Below are 24,730 nucleotides of genomic sequence, written 5' to 3'. Positions count from 1 at the left end.
ATTATTAGTTTAAAGATAATATTAAATATTATCGTAAATATTAAAGTTATCATAATTAGAATTATCATTTTATCATAATGTCATCTTAGTAATTATAAATATTGATATTTTTATAATAATAATTATTATTACAAAATAATACAACTTTTACTTACTATCATTATAGATATTATTTTCTCAAATAAATATGTGATACAAACATATTTTACTACGTGTAATAACTTACTTTAATAATACCTATCATATTATCTTTATGATATTAAATGAACCCTATAAATTTTATTACTTAATATATATAAAAGTATATTTTATTATATACATTTAATATAAAATTTTATTTATTAATAAATAAATTATATTATTTACTCTAATAAATCTTTTAAAAATATTTAAAAATATAAAACGACGATATTTAAACTATATATTAATCATGTATAGATTTTTGGAAATTATTTTGAGTCAAATTTACTTTTGTTGACTTTTGCATATTAGTCTCGAGCATTAGGATTGTGGTACACTATGACTTGACCTAATTTGTTAGACAAATATTGACCAACACATAAATATATATAATTAATTTAGGTTCGTGAATCCGAGGCCAACCTTGCATTTGTTCAATGACGTTATATGTATTTTTACTACGAAATACAGTATGGTGAGTTTCATTTGCTCCCTTTTACTCTTTACATTTTTGGAGCTGAGAATACATGCAAATGTTTTATTAACTGTTTTACAATAATTATATGCGTGAGTTTCATTTGCCTTTTTACCCTTTATATTTTTGGGACTGAGAATACATGCGCTTTTATAAATGTTTGACGAAATAGACACAAGTAATTGAAACTACATTCTATGGTTTAATTATCGAAATCGAATATGCCCCTTTTTATTAAAGTCTGGTAATCTAAGAATTAGGGAACAAACACCCTAATTGACGCGAATCCTAAAGATAGATCTATTGGGCCTAACAAACCCCATCCAAAGTACCGGATGCTTTAGTACTTCGAAATTTATATCATGTCCGAAGGAGGATCCCGGAATGATAGGGGATATTCTTATATGTATCTAGTTAATGTCGGTTACCAGTGTTCACCATATGAATGATTATTTTTATCTCTATGCATGGGACGTATATTTATGAGAACTGGAAATGAAATTCTTGTGGTCTATTAAAATGATGGAAATAAATGATTATGATAAACTAATGAACTCACCAACCTTTTGGTTGACACTTTAAAGCATGTTTATTCTCAGGTGTTAAATAAATCTTCCGCTGTGCATTTGCTCATTTTAAAGATATTACTTGGAGTCTTTCATAGCATATTTCGAAGAACGTTGCATTCGAGTCATTGAGTTCATCAAAGATTATTATTAAATCAATTTATAGTTGGATAGTGGATATTATGAAATGGTATGCATGCCTGTCAATTTTCGATGTAAAGAAAGTTTGTCTTTTAAAAACGAATGCAATGTTTGTAAAATGTATCATATAGATGTCAAATACCTCGCAATGTAATCAACTATTATGAATCGTTTATAATGTATATGAACGGGTCCTTTCACCGCAGCTTTTCTTCTCCTAGCCATCATAAGATTTTGGGCAATCAGTATCACTCCATCAATGGTTTCTTTGCATGCGGCTATAACATTCCCCTGAATCTCTTCAAGGAGAACTTCCACGTACCTTTCTATCTTTTTCTGTTCATTAGGAACCATATCTGGGCACAATGTAACCAACTCTATAAACCTGTTGGTATAAGTTTCAATGTCGGTTCCTTTAACCTTCAATTCCCAGAACTCGACTTCTAGCTTCCGAATTTGGTTTCGCGGACAGAATTTATCTGTCATCATACGTTTCAGGACGGGCCATGGAATGGCGTTTGCAACATCTAGCCCCACAGACTGGGCGTAGGAATTCCACCATGTTAAGGCAAGACCACTTAAGGTGTGAGTAGCATATTTAACTCGGTCCACATCTCCACAGTTACATATGCAAAAGATTGATTCGAGCTTTTCAAACCAACGGGTCAGTTCGACAGCTTCCTCACTTCCTTTAAAAGATGGAGGCTTGCAATTCATAAACTTCTTCTAGCTGCAAGAAGTAGGGGGATTATGATTTCCCTGGTTGTTCCCTTAATTGTTATTATGGTTGCCTTGAGCGGCAGCCAGCAGTTGTTGGAATTGTGCTGGAGTCAAAGTGACATTCGGGATGTTGGTAGCACCTCGAGTTGATTGAGCCATCGTTCTTCAAAACATAAATACAGTATTAGTTGAAGAGTTCATGGTTCTAATAAGTTATAAGTTTCATAAATGCACAAGATCCACACAACATACAATAGCATGCATAAGAGAAACCACGAGATATAACCAAACATATACAATAAGGTAAGATTGATAATGGAAGTAACAAGATGTAGCCAAAAACACTTAAATTAAACCATAAAAACCACTAGTATCACATGAATAAAAAACCAACGTAACATAGGCATATGCCTTTACATAAACAAAGCTGAAATGAAATAAAGAAAATCCTAAGATCTAGTCTTTCTTAGGAGACGGAGGCTTGAAATGATCCTTAATATAACCCTTGAAGTACATCACAAACTTCTCTAGTTCAACCAGTGCCTGACGCTGTCGTTCGAGTTCCCTTTCTTGTCTAGTAAACATCACGGAGAACTTATCATAGACCCTCTTTACATCACTGTTTGTGTAATCTTGGCGTTTCTCCATCATACAGTGCGACTCGGTAAGTTCATGATATCACACCGAACAAGCGCATGATCATACTCGGTATAAGCAAACTCAGAAGCCATAGGCTTCTTGGATGAACTAGCAATATCAGCAGCAGGAGTCTCAGGTCCTTTCTTATTGATTAAAAACGTTCCATATTAATTGATTTCGTTGCGAGGTTTTGACCTCTATATGAGACGTTTTTTAAAGACTGCATTCATTTTAAAACAAACCATAACCTTTATTTCATCAATAAAGGTTTAAAAAGCTTTACGTAGATTATCAAATAATGATAATCTAAAATATCCTGTTTACACACGACTATTACATAATGGTTTACAATACAAATATGTTACAACGAAATAAGTTTCTTGAATGCAGTTTTTTACACAATATCATACAAGCATGGACTCCAAATCTTGTCCTTATTTAAGTATGCGACAGCAGAAGCTCTTAATAATCACCTGAGAATAAACATGCTAAAAACGTCAACAAAAAAATGTTGGTGAGTTATAGGTTTAACCTATATATATCAAATCGTAACAATAGACCACAAGATTTCATATTTCAATACACATCCCATACATAGAGAAAAAAATCATTCATATGGTGAATACCTGGTAACCGACATTAACAAGATGCATATATAAGAATAGACATTAACAAGATGCATATATAAGAATATCCCCATCATTCCGGGATCCTCCTTCGGACATGATATAAATTTCGAAGTACTAAAGCATCCGGTACTTTGGATGGGGTTTGTTAGGCCCAATAGATCTATCTTTAGGATTCGCGTCAATTAGGGTGTCTGTTCCCTAATTCTTAGATTACCAGACTTTAATAAAAAGGGGCATATTCGATTTCGATAATTCAACCATAGAATGTAGTTTCACGTACTTATGTCTATTTTGTAAATCATTTATAAAACCTGCATGTATTCTCATCCCAAAAATATTAGACTTTAAAAGTAAGACTATAACTCACTTTCACATATTTTTACTTCGTCGGGAAGTAAGACTTGACCACTGGTCGATTCACGAACCTATAACAAATATGTACATATATATCAAAGTATGATCAAAATATAATTACAATCATTTTTATTATGTTTAAAGATTTGAGTGTATTAAGTCAGCTGTCCTCGTTAGTAACCTACAACTAGTTGTCCACAGTTAGATGTACAGAAATAAATCGATATATATTATCTTGAATCAATCCACGACCCAGTGTATACACGTCTCAGGCTAGATCACAACTCAAAGTATATATATTTTTGGAATCAACCTCAACCCTGTATAGCTAACTCCCACATTACTGCATATAGAGTGTCTATGGTTGTTCCAAATAATATATACACATGGGTCGATATGATATGTCAAAACATTTGCATACGTGTCTATGGTATCCCAAGATTACATAATATATTAGAATACATGTATAATACAATATAAGTTAGCTAGGATATGATTAATATAGATTTGTTACCAATTTTCACGTAGCTACAACAAGAAAAATTATCCAATCTTGTTTTACCCATAACTTTTTCATTTTAAATCCGTTTTGAGTGAATCAAATTGCTATGGTTTCATATTGAACTCTATTTTATGAATCTAAATAGAAAAAGTATAGGTTTATTATCGGAAATATAAGTTACAAGTCGTTTTTGTAAAGGTAGTCATTTCAGTCGAAAGAACGACGTCGAGATGACCATTTTAGAAAACATACTTCCACTTTAAGTTTAACCATGATTTTTGGATATAGTTTCATGTTCATAAGAAAAATCATTTTCCCAGAAGAACAACTTTTTAATCAAAGTTTATTATAGTTTTTAATTATCCAAACCAAAACAGCCCCCGGTTTTACTACGACGGCGTATATCCGATTTTATGGTGTTCATCGTGTTTCCAGGTTTTAAATGATTATGTTAGCATATCATATAGATATAGATTATGTGTTTAGTTGATTTTAAAAGTCAATTTAGAAGGATTAACTTTTGTTTGCGAACAAGTTTAGAATTAACTAAACTATGTTCTAGTGATTACAAGTTTAAACCTTCGAATAAGATAGCTTTATATGTATGAATCGAATGATGTTATGAACATCATTACTACCTAAAGTTTTCTAGATAAAGCTACTAGAAATTAGAAAAATGAATCTAGCTTCAAAGGATCCTTGGATGGCTTGAAAGTTCTTGAAGTAGAATCATGACACGAAAACAGATCAAGTAAGATTTTCACTCGAAATAAGATTGTTATAGTTATAGAAATTGAATCAAAGTTTGAATATGAGTATTACCTTGTATTAGAAAGATATCTTACTATAAATAAGAAAGATTTCTTGAGGTTGGATGATCACTCTACAAGATTGGAAGTAAGCTAGCAAACTTGGAAGTATTCTTGATTTTATGAAACTGGAACTTGTAGAATTTATGAAGAACACTTAGAACTTGAAGATAGAACTTGAGAGAGATCAATTAGATGAAGAAAATTGAAGAATGAAAGTGTTTGTAGGTGTTTTTGGTCGTTGGTGTATGGATTAGATATAAAGGATATGTAATTTTGTTTTCATGTAAATAAGTCATGAATGATTACTCATATTTTTGTAATTTTATGAGATATTTCATGCTAGTTTCCAAATGATGGTTCCCACATGTGTTAGGTGACTCACATGGGCTTATAAGAGCTGATCATTGGAGTGTATATACCAATAGTACATACATCTAAAAGCTGTGTATTGTAGGAGTACGAATACAAGTGCATACGAGTAGAATTGTTGATGAAACTGAACGAGGATGTAATTGTAAGCATTTTTGTTAAGTAGAAGTATTTTGATAAGTGTCTTGAAGTCTTTCAAAAGTGTATGAATAAATATTAAAACACTACATGTATATACATTTTAACTTAGTCGTTAAGTCATCGTTAGTCGTTACATGTAAATGTTGTTTTGAAACCTTTAGGTTAACGATCTTGTTAAATGTTGTTAACCCATTGTTTATTATATCAAATGATATGTTAAATTGTTATATTATCATGATATTATGATATATAATATATCTTAGTATGATATATATACAGTTAAATGTCGTTACAACGATAATCATTACACATATGTCTCGTTTCGAAATCATTAAGTTAGTAGTCTTATTTTTACATATGTAGTTCATTGTTAATACACTTAATGATATATTTACTTATCATTTAACATAAATAACCAAGTGTATCAATATCTTAATATGATTCATATGTACCTAGTAATACGTTGTTATAACGATAATCGTTATATATATCGTTTTCGAGTTTCTTAATTTATTAGTCTCATTTTTATGTATATAACTCATTGTTAAAATACCTAATGAGATACATACTTATAATAAAATCATGTTAACTATATATATAACCATATATATGTCATCGTATAGTTTTTACAAGTTTTAACGTTCGTGAATCACCGGTCAACTTGGGTGGTCATTTGTCTATTTGAAACATATTCCAATTAATCAAGTCTTAACAAGTTTGATTGCTTACCATGTTGGAAACACTTAATCATATAAATATCAATTTCATTTAATATATATAAACATGGAAAAGTTCGGGTCACTACAGTACCTACCCGTTAAATAAATTTCGTCCCGAAATTTTAAGCTGTCGAAAGCGTTGATGAATCTTCTGGAAATAGATGCGGGTATTTCTTCCTCATCTGATCTTCACGCTCCCAGGTGAACTCGGGTCCTCTACGAGCATTCCAACTAACATTAACAATCGGTATCTTGTTTTGTTTAAGTCTCTTAACCTCACGATCCATTATTTCGACGGGTTCTTCAATGAATTGAAATTTTTCATTGATTTGGATTTCGTCCAACGGAATAGTGAGATCTTCTTTAGCAAAACATTTCTTCAAATTTGAGATGTGGAAAGTGTTATGTACAGCCGCGAGTTGTTGAGGTAGCTCCAGTTGGTAAGCTACTGGTCCGACACGATCTATAATCTTGAATGGTCCAATGTACCTTGGATTTAGTTTTCCCCGTTTACCAAATCGAACAACGCCTTTCCAAGGTGAAACCTTAAGCATGACCATTTCTCCAATTTCAAACTCTATATCTTTTATTTTACTATCCGCGTAGCTCTTTTGTCGACTCTGGGCGGTTTTCAAACTTTGTTGAATTTGGATGATTTTCTCGGTAGTTTCTTGTATTATCTCCGGACCCGTAATCTGTCTATCCCCCACTTCATTCCAACAAATTGGAGACCTGCACTTTCTACCATAAAGTGTCTCAAACGGCGCCATCTCAATACTAGAATGATAACTGTTGTTGTAGGAAAATTCTGCTAACGGTAGGTGTCGATCCCAACTGTTTCCGAAATCAATAACACATGCTCGTAGCATGTCTTCAAGCATTTGTATTGTCCTTTCACTCTGCCCATCAGTTTGTAGATGATAGGCAGTACTCATGTCTAGACGAGTTCCTAATGCTTGCTGTAATGTCTGCCAGAATCTTGAAATAAATCTGACATCCCTATCAGAGATAATAGAGATTGGTATTCCATGTCTGGAGACGACTTCCTTCAAATACAGTCGTGCTAACTTCTCCATCTTGTCATCTTCTCTTATTGGCAGGAAGTGTGCTGATTTGGCGAGACGATCAACTATTACCCAAATAGTATCAAAACCACTTGCAGTCCTTGGTAATTTAGTGATGAAATCCATGGTAATGTTTTCCCATTTCCATTCTGGGATTTCAGGTTGTTGAAGTAGACCTGATGGTTTCTGACGCTCTGCTTTGACCTTAGAATACGTCAAACATTCCCCTACATATTTAGCAACATCGGCTTTCATACCTGGCCACCAAAAATGTTTCTTGACATCCTTGTACATCTTTCCCGTGCCAGGATGTATTGAGTATCTGGTTTTATGAGCTTCTCTAAGTACCATTTCCCTCATATCTCCAAATTTTGGTACCCAAATTCTTTCAGCCCTATACCGGGTTCCATCTTCCCGAATATTAAGATGCTTCTCCGATCCTTTGGGTATTTCATCCTTTAAATTTTCCTCTTTTAAAACTCCTTGTTGCGCCTCCTTTATTTGAGTAGTAAGGTTAGTGTGAATCATTATATTTATAGATTTTACTCGAATGGGTTCTCTGTCCTTTCTGCTCAAGGCGTCGGCTACCACATTTGCCTTCCCCGGGTGGTAACGAATCTCAAAGTCGTAATCATTCAACAATTCAATCCACCTACGCTGCCTCATATTCAGTTGTTTCTGATTAAATATGTGTTGAAGACTTTTGTGGTCGGTATATATAATACTTTTGACCCCATATAAGTAGTGCCTCCAAGTCTTTAATGCAAAAACAACCGCGCCTAATTCCAAATCATGCGTCGTATAATTTTGTTCGTGAATCTTCAGTTGTCTAGACGCATAAGCAATCACCTTCGTTCGTTGCATTAATACACAACCGAGACCTTGCTTTGATGCGTCACAATAAATCACAAAATCATCATTCCCTTCAGGTAATGACAATATAGGTGCCGTAGTTAGCTTTTTCTTCAATAACTGGAACGCTTTCTCTTGTTCATCCTTCCATTCAAATTTCTTCCCTTTATGCGTTAATCCAGTCAAGGGTTTTGCTATTCTGGAAAAGTCTTGGATGAACCTTCTGTAGTAACCAGCTAGTCCTAAAAACTGGCGTATGTATTTCAGAGTTTTTGGGGTTTCCCATTTTTCAACAGTTCCTATCTTTGCCGGATCCACCTTAATACCTTCTTTGTTCACTATGTGACCGAGGAATTGAACTTCTTCCAACCAAAATGCACACTTTGAAAACTTAGCGTACAATTCTTCCTTCCTCAATACTTCTAACACCTTTCTCAAATGTTCACCGTGTTCTTGGTCATTCTTTGAGTAAATAAGTATGTCATCAATGAAAACAATGACAAACTTGTCAAGGTATGGTCCACACACTCGGTTCATAAGGTCCATGAACACAGCTGGTGCATTAGTTAAACCAAACGGCATGACCATAAACTCGTAATGACCGTAACGTGTTCTGAAAGCAGTCTTTGGAATATCGTCTTCTTTCACCCGCATTTGATGATACCCGGAACGTAAGTCAATCTTTGAATAAACAGACGAGCCTTGTAGTTGATTAAATAAGTCTTCGATTCTCGGTAGTGGGTAGCGGTTCTTGATGGTAAGTTTGTTCAACTCTCGGTAGTCGATACACAACCTGAATGTACCATCTTTCTTCTTGACAAACAAAACAGGAGCTCCCCACGGTGATGTGCTTGGTCGAATGAAACCACGCTCTAAAAGTTCTTGTAATTAGCTTTGCAGTTCTTTCATTTCGCTGGGTGCGAGTCTGTAAGGAGCACGATCTATTGGTGCAGCTCCTGGTACAAGATCTATTTGAAATTCAACGTATCGATGTGGGGGTAATCCCGGTAATTCTTTCAGAAATACATCGGGAAATTCTTTTGCGACGGGAACATCATTGATGCTCTTTTCTTCAGTTTGTACTTTCTCGAAGTGTGCTAGAACAGCATAGCAACCTTTTCTTATTAGTTTTTGTGCCTTCAAATTACTAATAAGATGTAGCTTCGTGTTGCCCTTTTCTCCGTACACCATTAAGGGTTTTCCTTTTTCTCGTATAATGCGAATTGCATTTTTGTAACAAACGATCTCTGCTTTCACTTCTTTCAACTAGTCCATACCGATTATCACATCAAAACTCCCTAACTCTACTGGTATCAAGTCAATCTTAAATGTTTCACTAACCAGTTTAATTTCTCGATTCCGACATATATTATCTGCTGAAATTAATTTACCATTTGCTAATTCGAGTAAAAATTTACTATCCAAAGGCGTCAATGGACAACTTAATTTAGCACAAAAATCTCTACTCATATAGCTTCTATCCGCACCCGAATCAAATAAAACGTAAGCAGATTTATTGTCAATAAGAAACGTACCCGTAACAAGCTCCGGGTCTTCCTGTGCCTCTGCCGCATTAATATTGAAAACTCTTCCACAGCCTTGTCCATCTGTGTTCTCCTGGTTCGGGCAATTTCTAATAATGTGGCCCGGTTTTCCACATTTATAACAAACTACATTGGCATAACTTGCTCCGACACTACTTGCTCCGCCATTACTCGTTCCGACACCATTTGTTCCTTTCGTTCTGTTAACCCCTGGTCCGTAGACCTCACACTTCGCCTCGATATGACCATTTCTTTTACACTTGTTGCAAAATTTAGTGCAGAACCCCGAGTGATACTTTTCACACCTTTGGCATAGCTGCTTCTGATTGTTGTTGTTGTTGCGGTTATTATTATTGTTGTTGTTGTTGTTGTTGTTGTTGTTGTTGTTGGGCCGTTTGTTGTAGTTGCGATTGATGTTGCGATTGTTGGGATAGTTGTTGTGATTATTGTTGTAATTGCTGTTGTTGTTGTATTGGTGATTCTTATCACCGTTTTCCTCCCACTTTCTTTTGACTTGCTTCACATTGGCCTCTTCAGCAGTCTGTTCTTTAATTCTTTCTTCAATCTGGTTTACTAGTTTGTGAGCCATTCTACATGCCTGTTGTATGGAGGCGGGCTCGTGTGAACTTATATCTTCTTGGATTCTTTCCGGTAATCCTTTCACAAACGCGTCGATCTTCTCTTCCTCATCTTCAAATGCTCCCGGACACAATAGGCACAATTCTGTGAATCGTCTTTCGTACGTAGTAATATCAAATCCTTGGGTTCGTAACCCTCTAAGTTCTGTCTTGAGCTTATTGACCTCGGTTTTGGGACGATACTTCTCGTTCATCAAGTGCTTGAATGCTGACCACGGTAGTGCCTAAGCATCATCTTGTCCCACTTGCTCTAGATAAGTATTCCACCATGTTAACGCAGTACCTGTGAAGGTATGCGTAGCGTACTTCACTTTGTCCTCTTCAGTACACTTACTTATGGCAAACACCGATTCGACCTTCTCGGTCCACCGTTTCAATCCGATCGGTCCTTCGGTTCCATCAAATTCCAAAGGTTTGCAGGTAGTGAATTCTTTGTAGGTGCATCCTACACGATTTCCTGTACTGCTAGATCCAAGGTTATTGTTGGTATGTAGCGCGGCCTGTACTGCGGCTATGTTTGAAGCAAGAAAGGCACGAAATTCCTCTTCGCTCATATTCAAGCTGTGTCGAGTAGTCGGTGCCATTTCCTTCAAAATAGTCAAATGAAACGAGTTAATCATATAGAATATCAATAGTAGTCAATAGTATTTCGTAGCGTAATATGAACTTATTTATAAAAGCTCTTTCTTCATATTAGCGTTTTATACTCTTTAATTCGGGTAGTACCTACCCGTTAAGTTCATACTTAGTAGCTAACATACCATTTCAACTACTAGAATTCTATATGAAAAACTAATCACAAAATATATATATATATATATATATATATATATATATATATATATATATATATATATATATATATATATATATATATATATATATATATATATATAACATATTCAAACCTTTATACAATAACTTGCAAACTTACAATACCGCTATTTTACATATAGCATGAAATATAGCACATAAAACTTTGATACAAAGTAGTTGCGAAGATAATTCTAGTTAATAAATAAGGCGTTCAGCAAAGGCAATAAAGACACGTAATTCATACGTCCAGAAACAAGTCATGCATTCTGGTTTTACTAATACCACTTCCTATCCTTGGTTTTGTGGAACATAACCGTTGTGACCGATAGTAAGACAATGTGTTGTAACATCGTCAAAAGGATGAAGGTTACGTAATGACCAACAGTCTCGTAATAACCTAAAAACCTCATTTCTTACCCCAATTACCGACTCCGTCACTTGTGGGAATGTTTTGTTTAATAGTTGTAGCCCGATGTTATTGTTCTCACTTTGGTGAGAAGCGAACATTACTAACCCGTAAGCATAACATGCTTCTTTATGTTGCATGTTAGCCGCTTTTTCTAAATCATGAAGTCCTATATTCGGATATATTGTGTCAAAATAATTTCTTAACCCGTTGCGTAAAATAGCATTTGGGTTCCCCGCAATATATGCGTCAAAGTAAACACATCGTAACTTATGGATTTCCCAATGTGATATCCCCCATCTTTCGAAAGAAAGCCTTTTATAAACCAAGGCATTCTTGGAACGTTCTTCGAATGTCTTACAAACTGATCTCGCCTTAAATAGTTGTGCCGAGGAATTCTGACCGACTCTAGACAAGATTTCATCAATCATGTCTCCGGGTAAGTCTCTTAAAAATATTGGGTTATCTATCCATTTTGTGTTTTTATACTGTAAAATAGACAAGAGTTAGATTCATAAAAAAAATAGTTATTAATACAAGCAATTTTTACATATATCATAAAGCATAAGCACACTATATTACATATATTACACCACACGAATACAACTATCTTATTCCGACTCGCTCGTTTCTTCTTCTTTGGTTTTGGTTCGTTTTGCCAAGTTTCTAGGGATATATGATGTTCCCCTAATATGAGCCGTCATTTTCCACATTGGTTTAGAAAAACCTGGTGGTTTAGAGGTTCCCGGGTTATTGTCACAACTTAAGAAATACGGGTGTTGACGATACATATAAAGTTCATCGGGTTTGGAATCAAATTTATCTATTTTTATGCCCTTTCCCTTATTGTTCTCTTTTGCCTTATTAAATTGTGTTGGGGTAATTTCTATAACATCATCGGAATCCTTGTCGGGATCCGATTCATCGGAGAATTGGTAATCCTCCCAATACTTTGCTTCCTTGGCGGAAACACCATTGACCATAATTAACTTTGGTCGGTTGGTTGAGGATTTTCTTCTACTTAACCGTATTATTATTTCCCCCACTGGTTCTATTTCTTCTTCCAGTTCCGATTCTTCTTCCGGTTCCGATTCTTCTTTCGGTTCCGACTCTTCTTCCGGTTCCTCTTCGGGAACTTGTGAATCAGTCCACGAATCATTCCAATTTACATTTGACTCTTCATTATTATTAGGTGAGTCAATGGGACTTGTTCTAGAGGTAGACATCTATCACATAATATCAAACGCGTTAAGAGATTAATATATCACATAATATTCACATGTTAAAAATATATAGTTTCCAACAAAATTTGTTAAGCAATCATTTTTCAAGTAAACACGGTCGAAGTCCAGACTCACTAATGCATCCTAACAAACTCGATAAGACACACTAATGCAAAATTCTGGTTCTCTAAGACCAACGCTCGGATACCAACTGAAATGTCCCGTTCTTATTGATTAAAAACGTTCCATATTAATTGATTTCGTTGCGAGGTTTTGACCTCTATATGAGACGTTTTTTAAAGACTGCATTCATTTTAAAACAAACCATAACCTTTATTTCATCAATAAAGGTTTAAAAAGCTTTACGTAGATTATCAAATAATGATAATCTAAAATATCCTGTTTACACACGACTATTACATAATGGTTTACAATACAAATATGTTACAACGAAATAAGTTTCTTGAATGCAGTTTTTTACACAATATCATACAAGCATGGACTCCAAATCTTGTCCTTATTTAAGTATGCGACAGCAGAAGCTCATAATAATCACCTGAGAATAAACATGCTAAAAACGTCAACAAAAAAATATTGGTGAGTTATAGGTTTAACCTATATATATCAAATCGTAACAATAGACCACAAGATTTCATATTTCAATACACATTCCATACATAGAGATAAAAATCATTCATATAGTGAATACCTGGTAACCGACATTAACAAGATGCATATATAAGAATAGACATTAACAAGATGTATATATAAGAATATCCCCATCATTCCGGGATCCTCCTTCGGACATGATATAAATTTCGAAGTACTAAAGCATCCGGTACATTGGATGGGGTTTGTTAGGCCCAATAGATCTATCTTTAGGATTCGCGTCAATTAGGGTGTCTGTTCCCTAATTCTTAGATTACCAGACTTTAATAAAAAGGGGCATATTCGATTTCGATAATTCAACCATAGAATGTAGTTTCACGTACTTGTGTCTATTTTGTAAATCATTTATAAAACCTGCATGTATTCTCATCCCAAAAATATTAGATTTTAAAAGTGGGACTATAACTCACTTTCACAGATTTTTACTTCGTTGGGAAGTAAGACTTGACCACTGGTCGATTCACGAACCTATAACAAATATGTACATATATATCAAAGTATGATCAAAATATAATTACAACCATTTTTATTATGTTTAAAGATTTGAGTGTATTAAGTCAGATGTCCTCGTTAGTAACCTACAACTAGTTGTCCACAGTTAGATGTACAGAAATAAATCGATATATATTATCTTGAATCAATCCACGACCCAGTGTATACACGTCTCAGGCTAGATCACAACTCAAAGTATATATATTTTTGGAATCAACCTCAACCCTGTATAGCTAACTCCCACATTACTGCATATAGAGTGTCTATGGTTGTTCCAAATAATATATACACATGGGTCGATATGATATGTCAAAACATTTGCATACGTGTCTATGGTATCCCAAGATTACATAATATATTAGAATACATGTATAATACAATATAAGTTAGCTAGGATATGATTAATATAGATTTGTTACCAATTTTCACGTAGCTACAACAAGAAAATTATCCAATCTTGTTTTACCCATAACTTCTTCATTTTAAATCCGTTTTGAGTGAATCAAATTGCTATGGTTTCATATTGAACTCTATTTTATGAATCTAAACAGAAAAAGTATAGGTTTATAGTCGGAAATATAAGTTACAAGTCATTTTTGTAAAGGTAGTCATTTCAGTCGAAAGAATGACGTCTAGATGACCATTTTAGAAAACATACTTCCACTTTAAGTTTAACCATGATTTTTGGATATAGTTTCATGTTCATAAGAAAAATAATTTTCCCAGAAGAACAACTTTTTAATCAAAGTTTATTATAGTTTTTAATTATCCAAACCAAAACAGCCCCCGGTTTTACTACGACGGCGTATATCCGATTTTATGGTGTTCATCGTGTTTCCAGGTTTTAAATAATTATGTTAGCATATCATATAGATATATATTATGTGTTTAGTTGATTTTAAAAGTCAAGTTAGAAGGATTAACTTTTGTTTGCGAACAAGTTTAGAATTAACTAAACTATGTTCTAGTGATTACAAGTTTAAACCTTCGAATAAGATAGCTTTATATGTATGAATCGAATGATGTTATGAACATCATTACTACCTAAAGTTTTATAGATAAAGCTACTGGAAATGAGAAAAATGAATCTAGCTTCAAAGGATCCTTGGATGGCTTGAAAGTTCTTGAAGTAGAATCATGACACGAAAACAGATCAAGTAAGATTTTCACTCGAAATAAAATTGTTATAGTTATAGAAATTGAATCAAAGTTTGAATATGAGTATTACCTTGTATTAGAAAGATATATTACTATAAATAAGAAAGATTTCTTGAGGTTGGATGATCACTCTACAAGATTGGAAGTAAGCTAGCAAACTTGGAAGTATTCTTGATTTTATGAAACTGGAACTTGTAGAATTTATGAAGAACACTTAGAACTTGAAGATAGAACTTGAGAGAGATCAATTAGATGAAGAAAATTGAAGAATGAAAGTGTTTGTAGGTGTTTTTGGTCGTTGGTGTATGGATTAGATATAAAGGATATGTAATTTTGTTTTCATGTAAATAAGTCATGAATGATTACTCATATTTTTGTAATTTTATGAGATATTTCATGCTAGTTTCCAAATGATGGTTCTCACATGTGTTAGGTGACTCACATGGGCTTCTAAGAGCTGATCATTAGAGTGTATATACCAATAGTACATACATCTAAAAGCTGTGTATTGTAGGAGTACGAATACAAGTGCATACGAGTAGAATTGTTGATGAAACTGAACGAGGATGTAATTGTAAGCATTTTTTGTTAAGTAGAAGTATTTTGATAAGTGTCTTGAAGTCTTTCAAAAGTGTATGAATAAATATTAAAACACTACATGTATATACATTTTAACTTAGTCGTTAAGTCATCGTTAGTCGTTACATGTAAATGTTGTTTTGAAACCTTTAGGTTAACGATCTTGTTAAATGTTGTTAATCCATTGTTTATTATATCAAATGAGATGTTAAATTATTATATTATCATGATATTATGATATATAATATATCTTAGTATGATATATATACAGTTAAATGTCGTTACAACGATAATCATTACATATATGTCTCGTTTCGAAATCATTAAGTTAGTAGTCTTATTTTTACATATGTAGTTCATTGTTAATACACTTAATGATATATTTACTTATCATTTAACATAAATAACCAAGTGTATCAATATCTTAATATGATTCATATGTACCTAGTAAGACGTTGTTATAACGATAATCGTTATATATATCGTTTTCGAGTTTCTTAATTTATTAGTCTCATTTTTATGTATATAACTCATTGTTAAAATACCTAATGAGATACATACTTATAATAAAATCATGTTAACTATATATATAACCATATATATGTCATCGTATAGTTTTTACAAGTTTTAACGTTCGTGAATCACCGGTCAACTTGGGTGGTCATTTGTCTATATGAAACCTATTCCAATTAATCAAGTCTTAACAAGTTTGATTGCTTACCATGTTGGAAAAACTTAATCATGTAAATATCAATTTCATTTAATATATATAAACATGGAAAAGTTCGGGTCACTACATCAGGCTCCTTCCTCTTGGGAGAGGAAAGCTTGACAGTTGGAGGTTCAACTTCCTCTTCAGAATCATCCTCTAAACTACATATCACCTCAAGACCATCATAATCCAAATTAACCTCCTCATTAGCTGGCTCATGTTCTTCCTCCTCCTCAATTTCGGATTCTTCCTCGGGTTCCCCCTCAGAATCATCCTCCCCCTCGATATGTTCTTCAACAAGAACCTCATCATCATCCCCTAGTCGTCCCCATCATAGTCTTGTTGAGGCTCTTCCTCCACCGATGAATGTGGTGGAGTAGCAGGGTGGTACACCGGAGATTCCGGTGTAGTAGCTGGCTGGTAAATGTGAAGACCCGTCCTAATCCATCCGGACGAAGTCCATATCGATTATAAACGATTCACAACAGTTGATTACATCGCGAGGTACTTGACCTCTATATGATACATTTTACAAACATTGCATTCGTTTTTGAAAAGACAAACTTTCATTACATCGAAAGTTGACTGGAGGTATACTATTTCATAATATATGTAACTATAATTGACTTTAAATAATCTTGATGAACTCAATGACTCGAATGCAACGTCTTTTGAAATATGTCATGAATGACTCCAAGTAATATCTCTAATATGAGCAAATGCACAGCGGAAGATTTCTTTCGTACCTGAGGATAAACATGCTTTAAAGTGTCAACCAAAAGGTTGGTGAGTTCATTAGTTTAACATAAATAATCATTTCATATTTTTTAATAGACCACAAGATTTCATATTTTCATTTCTCTTAAACCTGCGTCCCATGCATAGAGACAAAAATATCATTCATATGGATTGTACACCTGGTAACCGACATTCACAATATGCATATAAGAATATCCTCATCATTCCGGGATCCTCCTTCGAACATGATATAAATTTCGAAGTACTAAAGCATCCAGTACTTTGGATGGGGCTTGTTGGGCCCGATAGATCTATCTTTAGGATTCGCGTCAATTAGGGTGTCTGTTCCCTAATTCTTAGATTACCAGACTTAATAAGGGGCATATTCAGTTTAATAATCCAACCATAGAATGTAGTTTCAATTACTTGTGTCTATTTCGTAAAACAGTTATAAAAGCAGCGCATGTATTCTCAGTCCCAAAAATATATATTGCAAAAGCATTTAAGAAGGGAATAATGAAACTCACCCAGTGTATTTTGTAGTAAAAATACATATGACTATATTGAACAATGCAGGGTTGGCCTCGGATTCATGAAACTATATCATTTGTTTATTCATTAATACACATATAATCATAATCGAATATATATATTATTAGTGAATTAATTGTTATTTTAACTATGTTTTTCATTAATAATCTAATTAATTACATTTATTAATATCTATATATAAATAATAATATAGCTACGTTATATGTAGTAAATATGAATTTTATATTACCAATAGTTGTTTGAGGAAGTAATGTTGATAATAATAATTAAAAAGTTGTTTCATCCTATAATACTAATAATCTTAGTTATAAAACGATAATTTCTATAAAAGTGATACATTTAATAATACTAAATATTAATAATAAAGAATACCATAAAAATAAATGATTTTATTAATAGTATTAATACTACTTATTTATCATAATAACTATAATGATAATAATGTTAATAATGAGGTTAACGATAATAATCAAAATTGTTATAAAATATCTAGATTGTGTTATAAAATATCTAGATTGGATGTTAATTTTATTATTATTATATTTCTTGCATAGTAATATTTTATACTATAAATAGACATGTATGGTAACCATTTAAGGTGCACCATTTCTCTTGAAATATCAATATCAATATTTCTTCTCTCCTTCTTCTCTCTTTCTCTCTCTTTGTTCTTATAACCATTAAAGGTAGTTATAAGCCTACTGAATTATAACACGTTATCAGCACGAAAAGCTTAGTGTAATTAAAAGATATCTCAAACGATCACGAATCACTAATCAAGGTATGAAATTATTAATAATTTTCAGACTCGAATATATCAAATTTTGGACTACTAACATTTATATTTATGTTATTTAAGTTATATATGGTCGGTTATACCACCTGAATTATATTTCTGTAATCTAACTTTTACTAACTTCACTAACATTTATATTTATGTTATTTAAGTTATATATGGTCGGTTATACCACCTGAATTATATTTCTGTAATCTAACTTTTACTAACTTCACTAACATTTATATTTATGTCATTTAAGTTATATATGGTCGGTTATACCACCTGAATTATATTTTCTGTAATCTAACTCTTATTAACTTCACTAACATTTATATTTATGTTAATAAGACCTCATGATTGTACGCAACACGTCATTTGACAACACGGTACTTTATGTACGCAACACGTCATTTGACAACACGGTACCATGGGTCGAGATTAATTCCGATCAATACGAATACGATGGAGTCTTTATATGTTATCTAACATTTATGATTACTTATGCAATTAATCATTATTTATTTCATGCATACTAATGTTTATTCTTAAATTTATAATTTTAAAAGTTAAAATAAAAAAATAGTTTGTATTTTTATTAAAAGTAAATCTTAAAAGTTAAAATAAGAAAAAGTAGTTTGTACTTTTATTAAAAGTAAATCTTAAAAGTTAAAATACAAAAAGTAGTTTGTATTTTTATTAAAAGTAAATCTTAAAAGTTAAAATAAGAAAAAGTAGTTTGTATTTTTATTAAAAGTATATCTTAAAAGTTAAAGTAAGAAAAAAAAGGGATGGTAAAATAGAATAGTTTTTTGTCAAAAATGAAGTATTGAAAATGAAGTGGTCTCCTTCTATAACTAAAAAAAATATATATACTTTTATCAAATGAATTTTTTTGTGGCCGACAATTTCAAACACGAGTCCGTGTTTAGTTTATCAAGAATATCTCTTGCTTTGGTGAAAGGTCACGATCATGATATCAGGTGTTGTGAAAGAATTAAAAAATTGGTCAAGTGGCCTTTTAAAAACTAGAAAAAAAAATTAAACAAAAAGTTTTTTTAATATATTTATAATTTACGGGTAACGTAAAAAAAAGGAAGTTTTTTTTAAAAAAAAAAAACAAAGAAAGTGTTTAAATGAGTTTTACAGAAAGGGGGAAAGCAAAGTAAAAAAAAAACTTTTTTCCAAACAAAGGTAAATGAAAGTAGGACTTAATACAAGAAAAAAGTAAACATCTCCTAGACGTGATAAAATCTATCAATGATAAGTATTAGACTTGATGAGCTAAATGTGACAAAAATGTTTCAACATGTCTTATGTTAATTTTCTAAAATAAGTTATTATTATTCCGAGTTTAACACATATACATATGTTAATTAAAAACAACCTTTTTGTTCTTATGTAGTGTTGGGTTGCAATTTTGGTTGTATGCCGTAATTCCATCCAGTAGAGTGACAATAGAAAACTTTTGATGATAATCAATAAAAAACTTTTTTCCAAACTTGTCAAATGTTTTGTTAAAAACGTGACCGTTGAAAAAAGGAGGTTGAATAATAAAACTTAAAAAACAAATTATTTTTTTAAGAGTGTGCATCAAAATGGCCCGTTTAATAATGGGGAGTAAAAATATAGTCAAATTGTTTCAACGAACAAGGGTTCAATTGGATGTCTCTTAAAAAAAATCTGCGGGTACGGGTGATGGATCCAATGGATCCGCATCCACGACCCGCGGGTGCTATCCCTAATTGTGACAAGTACAAATCAACTAAAAGTCTAAAAAATAAATGCTCTTATAGGGACCAAATGTTCACAATAATTGCCTAAGCTAGATATGAAACAAATAGTTCATAAAAAAAAAAAAGGTCGTTGTGCGTTTTCGGGATGATAGCCGAAATACACTTACAAAAGTAGGTCAGCCGTCAATTCTTTATGGCCATATCAACGTAGATCAATAAAATCATTTATGGTTTTGATAAAAGATTAATTAAAAATTAATTGTTTTTTGATCTTGGATTCTCGGTAACAAAAGCAAAGGTTGTTTTTGGTTGCCACAACAAACAAGACAGAGGTTGTTGACTTTTGTTGTTAAACATGGCACAAGTGAACAATAACAATAGATTATTGTTTTTGAAAAGAATAATGATGCGTTAATTTTATTGTATAAAATAAAATTAAAGAAAATGGTTTTCATTGATGACTATGAACAAACGCAAACAAAGTGTTTGTGGTATTTGGTGATTAAAAAAAAAGTGCATCTAAAGCTTCTACTGAAAATAATATGCATCTAAAGCTTCTACTGAAAATTAATGTGCAAGGTACAACGTATAACTATATGGTCAAATTCATTTGAGCCTTCGGAGTCACAAGTATATGATGTATATATATATATTACTCAATTAACAAAATAGTAAATCTAAATTAATTCATATGAATAGTAAAACGAAATTAATTAATTTACTATTCACATAAAAAAGCGCATATGATAAAAAGAGCATCGCATATGATAAGCGCATATGATAAAAAGCGAATATGATGAAAAGCACAACGCATATGATGAAAATCGCATATGATTAAAAGCGCATATGGTGAAAAACACAGCGCATATGATTAAAAGCGTATATGGTGAAAAGGATATATGATAAAAAAAAAACACATATGGTGATTTATAAAAAAAAAAAACACATATGGTGATTAATGGAAAGCACATATGGTGATTAATGAAAAGTATATTGTGAAAAAGAATCACAAATGTTTCTTGAAAGAATTCAAGGTAAGATATATGAACCAATTCATCCATCATGTGAACCATTTTGATATTTCATGGTTCTAATAGACGCATCTAGCGGATGGTCTCATATTTGTATGTTATCAAGCCGTAATATGGCATTTGCAAAGTTTCTTGCACAAATTATTAAATTGAGAACACATTATTCTGATTACACCATTAAAAGGATGAGACTTGATAATGCTGGTGAGTTAACATCTCAAGCATTTAATGATCATTATATATCTACAGGGATTGTTGTTGAACATCCAGTTGCTCATGTGCATACACAAAATTGGTTTAGCTGAATCAATAGATAAACGCTTACAGCTAATAACTAGACAATTGATAATGAGTACAAATCTCTCAATATTTATATGTGGACATGTAAATTTACATGCTGCGACATTAATTCGCATTATACCATGTGGAAGTCGTAAATATTTTCACTTAATACTTGATTTTGGCCAAGAGCCAAATATTTTCTACCTTAAAACATTGGTTGTGCAGTGTATGTTCCAATTGTATCACCACAACACAATAAAATGGTTCTTCAAAGAAAGATGATAATATATTTTGGATATAAAACATCTTCAATCATAAGATATATTGAACCCATGATGGGTGATGTTTTTACAGCACGTTTTGCTGATTGTCATTTTAATAAAACATTGTTCCCTAGATTAGGGGGAGAAATAAAAATAAAAAATAAAATGATGCTTCATGATGTGAACATCAATTAAGGTATATTGAACTCGCACAAAAGAATGTGAAACGAAAGTTCAAAAATAATGCATATGCAAGAACTTGCAAATTAATTACTTTATGCATTTACATATATAAAAAAGTGACTAAATCATATATACCAGCGATAAATGCTCCAGCTCGAACTGAAATTCCAAAAGCTGGCAATAATGTCACTGTTGAGTCTTTGCCACGCATCAAACGTGGAAGATCAATTGGTTCCGAAGATAAAAATCCTCGAAAAAGAAAATCAGCTGATAATGAGGTAAGAGAAAGTGTTCAAGAAGAACCACAAATCAATATTCCTTCTGCAGAGGATATTGATAAATGTAAATACTAAAATTGCGATAAATTATGCAATATTATGGAACCGAAATGAAACTAAAATCTCTATGAGATATTTTCATATAATGTTACAATGACATCATGAATAAAGATGATGATCTGGAACTAAAATCTGTCATTGAATATACAAAATGGACATGATTGAGCTCAATGGAAAGGAGCAATAAGAGCTGAATTAGAATCGCTCGATAAAAGAAAAGTTTTCGGATCAATCGTTATCACTTTTAAAGATGTGAAACGTATGGGATACAAATGAATTTTTATCCGAAAAGAAATGTGCAAATGAAGTTACAAGGCAAAACTAGACTTGTAACTCAATATTTCCCACAAAGACCAGAAATGAATTAGGAGGAAAAATTATCCTCCTGTAATGGATACAATTACTTATTAGATACTTAATCAACCTGGTAGTTATTTAAATGCATCTCATGAATGTTGTTACTACTTATCTGTATGGATCACTTAATAGTGATATATATGAATATACCTAAAGGGTTAAGGTATCATAAGCATCTAATGTAAAACCCAAGGGAATATATTCCATTAAATCACAAAGATTTCTAAGTGGGTTTATACAAACGGGACGTATGTGGTATAACCGATTAAATGACTACTTGATAAAAAAAAAGGGTATAAATATAAACTTATTTTGCACGTATGTTTTATAAAAACAATGTTCGGATATGAGATCGTAGTTGTTTATGTCAATGTTCTTAACATCATATGAACAAATAAAGAGATCTATGAAATCATTCAACTTCTAAAGAATTATTTTGAAATAAAAGATCTTGAAAAAACCAAGTATTACCTTGGATTGCAAATTGAGCATATGCCTAATGGTTTACTTGTACATCAAACAACTTATACCGAAAAGATTTTAAAACATTTTTTTTAAAGACAAACTCATTGTTGTTAGATCACTCAATATTGACACTGATCTATTTCATCCCTGCGAAGATCATGAAAATTTTAACAGATCGGAAGTTCTATATTTTAGTGCAATTGAGGTTCTTATGTATCTTATAGATTATACAAGATCTGACATTTCTTTTGCAGTTAATTTGTTGACAAGGTTCAGCTCAGCCCCTACCAAAAGACATTGGAATGGGATCAAACAAATAGTTTGATACCTTCGGGGAACTACTGATTTATAATTATTTTATTCTAACAACTCGAAACAAGATTTGTTTGGTTATACAGATGCAGATTATTTATCCGATCTACATAAAGCTAAATCTCAAACTGGATATGTATTCCTAAATGGAGGCACCGCAATATCATGACGTTCTCAAAACAAACACTTGTTGCAACATCATCAAATCATGCCGAAGTGATTGCATTACATGAAGCTACTCAGGAATGATTTTAGTTAAGATCAATGATACAAATCATTATTGATTCTTGTGGACTAGAACGCTATAAAAGCGTAACAACTATCTATGAAGATAATACAGCTTACATAATACAAATGAAAGAAGAGTATCAAAAATGACAGAACAAAACATAAATGCTGACGAGGCGCTAAAGCTATAAACGGTCTTAACGGTCATAAGTTTGATGGAAAAGAATGGTATATTGGTAAGGCTCAGAAAAAGACTGAAAAGGAATAGGAACTGAAACAACGGTTTGAACAAACCATGAAGGAGACTGTAGACAAATCACGAGGGCCAAACTTGTACATAAAAGATTTAGATGATACAGTTTCAGATGAAAACCTCAGATTTTTCTCATATACTCAAGATATCGTAAAAGACAACCAGATTAAAATGAGATACGTTCAATCAACAACTCTGCTGATCTTTATACCAAAGCACTGCTAACTGCTATTTTCAGAATACACGTTCATAATATTGGCACGAGGCATGTTCAGAAGATGTAACAACTCAGGCGTTGCCTACTTGAGGGGGAGTCAACTTTATGCTGCACTCTTTTTCCCTTAGCTAAAGTTTTATCCCAATGAGTTTTCTTTAGCAAGGTTTTTAACGAGGCAGTACTAGTTATTCTCTAATAAAATTGTCATCCAAGGGGGAGTGTTATAAAATATCTAGATTGTGTTATAAAATATCTAGATTGGATGTTAATTTTATTATTATTATATTTCTTGCATAGTAATATTTTATACTATAAATAGACATGTATGGTAACCATTTAAGGTGCACCATTTCTCTTGAAATATCAATATCAATATTTCTTCTCTCCTTCTTCTCTCTTTTTCTCTCTTTGTTCTTATAACCATTAAAGGTAGTTATAAGCCTACTGAATTATAACAAAAATAACAATCTTAATCATAATTATATATTATCTTATACTTATAATTTTATCATTTTTCTTTAAATCATAAAACTAATAATTTCGTAATTATCTTATTTTGTTATCTTTCTATTATCTTTTATATACTAATTATAATTTTAT

Source organism: Rutidosis leptorrhynchoides, chromosome 3, assembly GCF_046630445.1.
Source record: "Rutidosis leptorrhynchoides isolate AG116_Rl617_1_P2 chromosome 3, CSIRO_AGI_Rlap_v1, whole genome shotgun sequence".
In the NCBI taxonomy this organism is placed as follows: domain Eukaryota; kingdom Viridiplantae; phylum Streptophyta; class Magnoliopsida; order Asterales; family Asteraceae; genus Rutidosis; species Rutidosis leptorrhynchoides.
Note: the sequence above shows the minus strand (reverse complement) of the source record.